Source organism: Myotis myotis, unplaced genomic scaffold (genome assembly GCF_014108235.1).
Source record: "Myotis myotis isolate mMyoMyo1 unplaced genomic scaffold, mMyoMyo1.p scaffold_m19_p_4, whole genome shotgun sequence".
Taxonomy (NCBI): domain Eukaryota; kingdom Metazoa; phylum Chordata; class Mammalia; order Chiroptera; family Vespertilionidae; genus Myotis; species Myotis myotis.
The window spans coordinates 78,943,666-78,954,232 of NW_023416346.1; the positions used below are offsets into that span (position 1 = coordinate 78,943,666).

The 10,567-nt window shown below is 44.2% G+C and overlaps 1 pseudogene; it reads left to right on the top strand.

Annotated features, from left to right (window-relative positions):
* Positions 1-3,854: 3,854 nt before the first annotated feature.
* LOC118654354 lies at positions 3,855-4,741 on the top strand (annotated as a pseudogene).
* The last annotated feature ends 5,826 nt before the right edge of the window (positions 4,742-10,567 follow it).

Here is a 10,567-nt window from a genome sequence, read left to right on the forward strand (position 1 = left end):
ACTGAACCACCGGAGATGATGGTTCCCGAGGATGGCACCACCGCCTCGAGTCCTCACGCAGTGTGCCCCACTTCCATCCCTGGCCCAGGAGCGTCCCGGAGACATGCATGGGATGCCGGAACAGACTTGCTTCTGCCACCATCTGAAACGCCCGCCAGCCAGGCTCCAGAGCGGCCCAGAGGTGCCTCTTGGGCGTGGCCATGGACACTCCCTGCCAGCCTGACAGGAGTGAGCCCTCGTGTCCAACGTGACCCAGCGGGTGATGGCGAGAACTGTAAGCAGCATGTTGACTGTTGTCCTTGTTGCTGTGGGACTGGCACCAGGAGATGGCAAGCTGGAGACCTTAATCCCGAAGCCCTGGACGTGCCGTTGCGAGGCCTCCTCCAGGGCTCCCATATATTTCTATTTTACTTATAATCATAGCGTAGATTTAAAATGTATTCATTAAAAATAGTCTTTTATTTTAGATTTTAGGCAACATAGAAATTTGTTAAGTATGTAGCTATTACTTCATGTACCTTTGTTTCCCTTTTAATTTTACCCTGCCCCATGTCATCTAATGTCTTTTTATTTTTGAATTAGATTACATTCAATATTACTTTGTATTAGTTTCAGGTATACTCAAAAGTAAAGTGTCCCCTCAATGTTTCGGGTACCCACCAGGCCCCATATATACGGATCACAGTACAAACCGACTGTACTCCCTACGCTATCATCTACTAATAGAGTTAGTGCGCACCCTTGTGGTGCTGCTCAGACATTGTAGACAAGTAGTGTTTTAGGCGCTTACACTGGCCACACATCTTCTCTGCATTAAACATGCTTTTATATTATTCCTTTTGAATTTATTCAACTAACTTGTTGAAAAAAATTCCAACGAATTGGAATTACTCTGGCTAAAAATACTCAATTTATATATAGACTCAGAAATTAGCTTTCCCCTCATTCTAATCTAGGTCCTTCTCTTTATTCTGCCTCCCCCTGTTTGAGACTTCAAACTGCACAACACTGTTCAAAGCTGTAGACTATTAGGTGTCATTGTCTTTATTCTGCTCACTGACACTGCAGAGAAGTTATTCTTCATCACTGCTCCGCAAAATCATATATGCTCACTGCTTAATCATCACTTGTACTTTTTCATTTCATTTTTCCAGCTTCCTTGCATTATTATAGTGTCACTGGATTTTAAGAGCTTGTTTATAACTAAAGATGTTAACCATTTCTCATGCATTGCAAATGATATACCATGTTTTTTGTTACTATTTTACTCTGCTGTTTTACTTTTTGGTTGTATCAAACTTGTGCATTAAATATAATCATATTCTGTTTTAAAAAAAAAAAGAAAAAAGAAAATACATCCTGCATATCGGATATTTATATTACGATTCATAACAGTAGCAAAATTACAGTTATGAAGTAGCAACAAAAATAATTTTATGGTTGCGGGTCACCACAACATGAGGAACTGTATTAAAGGGTCATGGCATTAGGAAGGTTGAGAACCACTGTTCTTGGGACTGAGAAACAGGGAAAAATAACAAGAGACATTCAGTAAGCCAGCAACAATTATGGAGCTGCCAGAAGACATGGAAAGGAGAACAGCAAAAGAAATAAACAGAAACACACAGATACATAATAAGCAACTTCTATATCAGTGTTTTGAAAATCCTGCTGCCCAATAGAATCATGTGGCACTTGTTAAAAATATATACACAGGGTGGTGCAAAAGTAGGTTTATAGTTGCTGGTATGGAAAATAATCTACACTAATAAAAGACAAACATGCAAATTGACCGTACCTTCGCTACATCTTAAGCCACGCCCACCAGCCAATCAGAGCGACTATATGCAAATTAACCCAACCAAGATGGCGGCCAGCAGCCAAGGAGCTGGAACAAGCAGGAGGCTTGGTTGCCCCAATGATGGAGGAAGCGAAGCTTCCCGCCTGCCGCTGCGGGCTCTGAGCTTCACTCAAAGCAACAAAGTTTCAATTATAGAAGGTAAATAAACCCCAGATACCTGCTTTCAGCATGCAGTGGCCACGGAGCTGGAGCCTTGGGTTGCCCCTGGCAATGGAGGAAGCCAAGCTTCCCTCCCAGGTGGCTCTGATCTCCACTCCAGGCTACAAAGTTTCAATTACAGAAGGTAAATAAATCCCAGAATAAGAAAAAAAGGAGAGGCTGGGAGCTCCCATCACCAGGGGGGAGGGGGAGCCTTGGCCAGCCTGAAAACGGCCCTCAGCCCCTCACCCAGACTGGCCAGGCACCCCAGCGGGACCCCCACCCTGATCCAGGACACCCTTCAGGGCAAACCAGCCAGCCCCCACCTGTGCACCAGGCCTCTATCCTATGTAATAAAAAGGTAATGAGCAAATTGACCCTAACAGCAGAACAACTGGGAATGATTGGTCACTATGACACACAGGGGCCACCAGGGGCCAGACGCTCAATGCAGGAGCTGCCCCATGGTGGTCAGTGTGCTCCCACAGTGGGGAGCTCTGCTCAGCCACAAGCCAGGCTGACAGCTGCCAGTAGAGTGGTGGTGGTGGGAGCCTCTCCCGCCTCCTCAGCTGCGCTAAGGATATCCGACTGCAGCTTAGGCCTGCTCCCCACTGGCAAGTGAACATCCCCCAAGGGCTCCCGGGCTGCCAGAGGGATGTCTGACTGCCAGCTTAGGCCCAATCCCCCGGGGAGCGGGCCTAAGCCAGCAGGTGGTCATTTCCCGAGGGGTGCCAGACTGAGAGAGGGCACAGGCTGGGCGGAGGGACCCCCCCCACAAGTGCACAAATTTTTGTGCACTGGGCCTCTAGTCCTCTATAATGAAACCCTAATATGCAAATCAACCAAACAGTGGAATGACCAGCAGAACTACTGGTAGCCATGGCAAGCACTGACCATGAGGGGGCAGACGCTCAACACAGGAGCTGCCCCCTGGTGGTCAGAGTGCTCCCACAGGGGGAAAGCCGCTCAGCCAGAAGCCAGGCTGATGGCTGGCAAGCTCAGTGGCAGTGGCAGAAGCTTCTCCCGCCTCCGCTGCCAGCGGGCAGTAAGGAGCGAGGGGTCCTGGACTGTGAGAGGGATATCTAAATGTTGGTTTAGGCCCGATCCCCCTAAGCCAGCAGGCAGACATCCCCCAGGGGTCCTGGACTGTGAGAGGGTGCTGGCTGGGCTGAGGGACAACCCCCCCCCCCGAATGAATTTCATGCACCGGGCCTCTAGTGCAATAATAAATATATAATAATATAAGAATAAACTCTGTGTTTTGTATACTCACAACTATAAACTTACTTTTGTAACAAGTCCACAGGTGATTTCCATGCCTGGTGAGTCAGGAACCATTGAGTGGCACTGCTAATTACAAACAATTCACCAGGGTTTCTGGGGGACTAATAGTTGTTGGAGTTTTCAAACTCCTAGTATGAAAAAGGAAAAAAAGGAAAGGAGGGGGGGCAGGCAGGCGGGAAGGAAAAACAAGAGGGAGGAGGAGGAAAGAAGCTTCTGCATACAGAACTTTGATATTTAGATGTTTTGAATCTCAAAAAGTTGGTTCTCATTATTCTCATCAAAATGTCACCACAAACACTGAATCAACAAATACTAAACCACTAGTGGCCCAGTGCACAGATTTATGCACATTGCAAGGAAATTAATTAGAAGAAATATTTTAATATCGCTATCACCCTTTCTCTATAATAGATGTGTCAGAGATAAAAGAAAGTTAGTAAAATGTATATGAAAATAATAAATTGATTAATAAATAAACAATAACAACATGATATAACAATAATAAAGGATACAAAAACATTATATAAAAACAACAAAAACATGATGTAAAAACAGCATTGAGGGCAACAAGATGGCCACAGCAGAGGGGGACTATGGGGTCAGGGCCAACGTGAACCAGGAATTAGAAGAGCTTCTGCAAAGTGCTCTTGATAATTTTGATAAGGCCAGACCCTCCCAGCAACCGTCCTACCACCACGGTCCCTGATGCTTCAGGGCCCCAGAAGAGATCACCAGGAGACACTGCCAAAGATGCATTCTTCGCCTCCCAAGAGCTGTTTTTCCAGGAACTATTCGACAATGAGCTGGCTTCTCAAGCCACTGCAGAATTCGAGAAGGCAATGAAGGAGTTGGCTGAGGAAGAGTCGCACTTGGTGGAGCAGTTCCAAAAGCTCTCACAGGCTGCTGGAAGAGTGGGTAGTGATGTAACTTCCCAACAAGAATTCACTTCTTGACTAAAGGAGACACTAAGTAGACTGGCCAAAAATGCCACTGATCTGCAGAACTCAGGCACGTACATAGAAGAGCTGACCAAGACTGTGGAAAGGCTGGGCGTGGATGAAGGGGATGGTGAAGGAAACATCCTCCCCATCATGTAGAGTATCATGCAGAACTTAGTTTCCAAGGATGTGCTGTACCCATCACTAAAGGAGATCACAGAAAAGTATCCAGAATAGTTGCAGAGTCACGGGGAATCTCTACCTTTAGAACAGTTTGAAAAATATCAGGAACAGCACAGTGTCATGGGCAAGATATGTGAGCAGTTTGAAGCAGAGACCCCCACAAACAGTGAGGCTGCTCAGAAGGCTCATTTTGAGACCTTATGCAGCAGCTACAGGATTGGGGCCATCCTCCAAAAGAGCTAGCTGGGGAGATGCCTCCTGGCCTCAACTTTGACCTGGATGCCCTAAATCTGTCAGGCCCACCAGGTGTCAATGTGAACAGTGTCTGATCATGTGAAACACAACACGTTTCCTCCCTGGTTGCCAGCCATGGGGAACATCTGGAGAACCATTGGGACCTGAGGCAGGAGTGTTGTCATGGGAGTGGTCTGCCTGCTGCCTTCTGTCTTCCCATCCAAGATGGTACCATACCAACTGAAGCTTTTCCCCTGACTTTCTAGGAATAAGACTTGTTCTGCAGGCCATTTCTGTGAGCCCTTTTGATTGTGGTTTCTGCTGCTAGCAAAGGCCCAGCTACTTACAGGGTGAAGGAAGGCAACCTTGTTATATTTGGCCACTTTGATGTTCACCTTTGTACCCAGGGTCTTTGTGCCTTGTCTCCACTCCCCTTTCTTGGACCTGGGGAGCAGGGAGAGAATCTTGGTACTCTATTTCAGTAGTTCTCTTGGGCAGGGCCTTTGGAAATGAATGGGGAGAAACTTGGCCTGGGCTGGAGCTATAAGTCTGTCACCATGCCCTCTTGCCTTCAGGCAGAACTTACTGAATTCTCTGAAGGAAAAGGAAGTGGAGGCTTTTACCTCTATTCACAGTAGGGTTGAAAAAGAAGCCTTGGGCTTCTCCTCTCTCCAGGTGCTCAGTCCTCAACTCCCTGTTCCAGCAACTGAAGTTGCAACTCTGTTTCTTTCTACAATGCTATGTGGTCAGGGAGAACCAGCCCTTGATTTTCCCTTGCTTGTCCTTTTATCTCCCTTCTTTCAAAAATAACCTGTTTATTTCAACCCTTCTCTGAGTCCAAACTGTGACAAAGAATGGCCCATCCGGTTTCCCCTCATCTAGTCCATCTACCATTCTCATTGGCCCCCTCCTCTCTCCTTGGAAAACATGTAATTGTAATGTCAGGTCTAGGGAATGAATGACTGTTGTCCCCCAGATACATTCTGGCTTATTTGAAACAATTCCTTTGAGTCCTGTTGCTTGATTCGGGAAGTGGTTTGGGAAAGGGTGGGGTGCAGCCTGGGTTCTTTTTCCAGACTAATAAATATTTTAAGTGGGAAAAAAAAACATTGATAAAAACAATGACTGATAAACTGATTAAACTTATTCTAGTATCTCCCTGTATACCACATTAAGAGTAAAAACACTTTCAGAGTGTTTGACTAATTTCCCTTGTGATGAAGTATTTACAACTTTAACATCACACACTCTTCGAACTCGAGAGAAAGCAACATATGGTTGACCATGTCCGAAACGGGTTCAGGTAGGAATATTCCTACTCTGTCTAGTTTGTCCTTGTGATTTATTAATAGTCATCGCAAATGCTGTCATCATGGGAAATTGTCTTCAAATTATTTTAAATGGGAGATCAGTGTCAGACACGGACAAATCAATTCTTGGAATCAGAACAACCTTTCCTTCTGCAGATCCTGTTAATACTTGAGCTTCGATTATGTTAGGTCACAATCATTTGATAATAAATCTAGTACCATTACAAAGACCCCATTTACTATTAAGATTTCTCAGTAGCATGATATTGCACCTACTTTCAATTTTAATTTATGACACGGCATTCCCCAAGGAGTAATACTATTAAGAAATTTGATGGGAAAATTTTCCTTTTCGGCATCATCTGTTGAATCAATGGAATCATCACTCAAATAGGTGTGAAAATCTCCATTGAGTATATCCAAAATTTCTTCATTTAACTTATGAACATGCTCATTTTTAGGACAAGGAGTCACACGTTTAGATATATTTTAATATTATCTCTATATGTATACTATTTCTAAAGGTAGCTTCAATAATAGATGTTACAAATCATTTCACAGGGGATTTCAATAATATCCATTCTGAGAGCTTTATATGTATCGCGAATTTTTAAGTCAACATTTATTTTTAAACTAGAGGCCTGGTACATAAAATTCGTGCTCGGGTAGGGTCGCTAGGCCTGGCAGGTGATCAGAGCCAATTGGGGCCTTCCAACTGCCAACCAGGGCCTCCCTTCATTCTGCATCGCCCCCTGGTGGTTAGCATATGTCATAGCGAGCGATCAAACTCCCGGTATCCCAGTCGAACTCTCGAGGGGACACTTTGCATATTAGCCTTTTATATATATAGATTGCCAGTGCATGTCATATGTACCAGCCGGTTGGTCAGTCAGTCGGACAGACGTACGGTCGGTCACTTAGCCATATATATATATATTGCTTCTAGGGGAAATACAGGGTTAGGTTCATGTTTCATTCACCTATCAACACACGGCCTTGTTTCATGTTATGTGTTTCTGTATAACGACAACTTATTTGTTTGATACTATTGTTGATTCATTAAGGTAGCACTCATTACCAACAGCACTATAGCATATGCTTAAACAAATCTCATCTCACACGTTTTCTCCCTTAGTCACATCACAGATTTCTTGAGCATCAGAACACTACACAGCACCTTATCACTATTTTTGGGAGCCATTTCAACAGTAAAGTCACCAAAAATAGCACAAAAATGTGGCACTTCACAGATGGGAAGAGGATACTTGTTTATAATATGAAAGCTGAAAGAAAAAAGGCAAAATGTCACCTTGTTCAACTCCAGCTGGGAATGTTCACATTAGACAATTCAAATTTCTCACCACCATGTGCGTGTCCATGAATAATGGCAAAAGCCATCACTAGTGTTGATTTGGGGGTTATAAATAAAATTTAAGTAGTATGTGAATTTATAAATATGCAATCCAAAAATGTAAGTCAACTGTATTTACAGACACAGGTTTGTTTCTATGGTAATGAGGTAGATGGACTTGTTCCAAGCAGGCCATTTCTGAAGGAGCTGTGGTCATTTCAACATGACGTCCAAAGACAGAGATATTCCATTTTGGACTTGTATATAACAGTGAGACGTTTACATGAGTTTCTCTGCTTACACAAAAAGTGTGTTTTGTTTCCTGCCCCAGTGCAGGGGAGTCTGAGAACACTCATCCTGATGACTTTGTGGTGGGTTAGTGCTGCTCTATCTTTTCTGCACTTCAATACCTATCCACACCTCCCAGATTGACTCTTTCCCAAGCATTTATAAGCAATTCAGTGTCCTAGGTGCTCAGCGAAAGTGTGTCAGGTTAACAGACACACAGCTCTAAATTGTTAACAGACACACAGCTGAACTTGATAAGAAATTCAGAAGAGAAGAAGAAGAGGGAGAGAGGACGGAAGATGGCGACGATATACGCAGACACGTCCCAGGTCGTGTCCCGGAGCAAATGGAGTGAGCAGCTGAAACTAATAACACCCACCCCGAATTGGCAAAATTACTCAGCTGGTGAGATGGTTTATGGCCAGGAAGGGCAGAACTCCCCTGGAAAGGTAAAAAAAAAAATAAACCAGGGATTTGGGCAGGAAAGTTTGCCAGACCTCTGAGCCCAAAGGGTCAGAGGGAGACCGCGTGGCAGACAGCCGCGACCCTTGGGACAGGCACAGCCCCTGACTGGGGAAAGGAGATCCGTGGAATTCCAGGCATTAGGGGATTTGACATCTGGGTTCTGTGATCACGGAGGACTGAGCCTAAAGGGGGCAGCCTGAAGAGCTGACCAGATCATGCAGTGCCAGTAAGAGAAGAGCTTACAGAAACTAAGCCGTCCCCATTTCCGCGGCTGGCATTTGTTTGTTTCTTTTCACTGAATCCTGTTCATAAGACATTTCGGATACAGACACTCACCTGTGCTGAAGAGAGGGAGAAGGTGCGGACGAGTGGAATCTGGGGAGAGAATGGGAAGAGAGGGGAGCCAGGAGAGGTGGCAGCGAATTGAGTGCTGAGACACCCCTGGGCCCAGGATCCCGGCAGCCATTCTGTCCAGAGGGTGGGACTTCCCCACCTAGCCCTCAGGCAAGGAGCACAGCCACACCCAGATTCCACCCTGAAGGAGATCAAGGATTAAAATAATCTGATCAGTCCGTGGGAATTAACAGGGTCTGGCCTATAGAGGGATTTTCAATCCCAGCAACAACATAGAGCGGGTAACTATTAAGGAACCAGCTCTGGGCAGTGGACTTCTCCACACCAGTTTTAAGTGCAATAGAGACGATAAACCCAAGCGACTGGACAGAGAGGCCCTATAGCCTCAGAGGCCAACCCAAAAACACTGCCACCCAGAGGCTGAGCCACAAACTGATTCTTAGCTAAATACAAATGAAGGCAGTCTGGGAAACAAATACGCCCTGCTTTAAAATCAGGACTGTGGTTTAAAACATGGAGGAACAGTGTATCGAAGGGAAATACAAAACTCTCCTGAATACCTGACAGGACTAAGGCGAGCCAGACTGACGAGTTGAAGAACCGAAGGACCTTCACTACTGCAAATTTTTTTTTCTTCGTTTTTCTTTTTTCACCTTTTAACTAAGAAACCAATTTTTTTCCTTCTTTTTCCATCACCTGATTTTACCCTTTTAATTACTACATTTTTATTTTTAACCAGTATTATTACTGCTACCATTTTACCATTTTTTAAAGTGCCATTTTATTTTCTCTTTATTTTATTTTCGGATTAGTGTTCTCCATTCTATTTTCATCGTTCCTTTAGCATCAATTTTCCCTACCTCAATTTTACCTCTATGCTAAAACCCTCTTCCTCACTTTTCCCCTTTTGTTGTCCTGTTTCTCTTACCCTATTCCTGCTTTAGATTTTCTCTATTCCTTCTGTTTACCTCCTGTCAAAATTTCACACTACTTATGTATCCTATTTCCAATCCACTGCTCTAAATCCTTATACACATATCCCTTATCATTCTTCACTATCCAATTTTTTTCTTCTTTTATCTTTCTATTGTTTTGTTGCTGTTTGCTTGATTGTTGAGTATATTGTTTTTGTTGTTGTTGTTGTTTTTTGTGCCTGTGTGTGTGTGTGTGTGTGTGGTTTTTAGGACAGGTTGTGAGGCTGTTTTGCTTTTGCTTTTTCTTCTTTTCTGCTGGTTTTTTCCCTCCCTCCACCCCACCCCCCCGGGTTATTTTTGTGCTTCTGTTTTCCCTTGCCTCTCTTGATATTATTGGTTGTTTCTAGTTTTCATTCATCTCCAGGGAGCTGTTGCTGGAATTTGTTGGGATTAGTGGAGGTTCTATAGGAGTTTTCTTTCATATGCATAGTCTCTTCCCCTCTTCTACTTCATTCTCTCTTTTCGCTCTTTTTTTCTTTTTTTCTCCTCTTTTTTTTCTCTTTTCATTCACCCTCCTTTTTCCGAATTTCATTTTGCACTCCTTTTTTTTTCTTCCCTACTTTTCTTTTCTTATCTTTTTTCTCTTTTATCTTTTTCTCTTCTTTCTTCCTTATCCCCTAATTCTCTTAATTTGGGTGAACACCTTTATTTGGGGTTATTAATATCGTGAACATATTTGTGTTTACTGCCTGGTACATGGGGCCTTGTTGTGTTGTATTTTGTGCCTTTAAAACAACGCAGCAGATTCAAGCAACAGAAGCCTCCTGAGCACAACACCCTCTGTCTGAAGAACAGCAGCTGTACGTGAAGCCTCCCCCCACCATCCAGAAGAGCCACCACAGCTGTGAACAGCACCCACCAGAGGAGCTGCTGCCAAATGAGGAGCAGCTGCTACCGCAACCGCCCGAGGACCAACCACAGCCCAAGGAGGTACTGCCACCCAGGGAGCAGCCACTGAAAGACTCAACGTCTAGATATGTCAGTGAGATCAAACATGGGTAGACAAAGAAACCCCCAAAGGAAAGAGAAGGAGGACTCTCCAGAAAAGCAGCTAAGTAATACAGAGGCATGCAACATGACAGAAAAATAATTCAGAATAAGGGTCCTAGAGTGGATAAACTGGACGGAGGAAAAAATCAATAACTTCTACAAGAAGCTAGAAGAAACAGATGAAAAAGTCAACTACC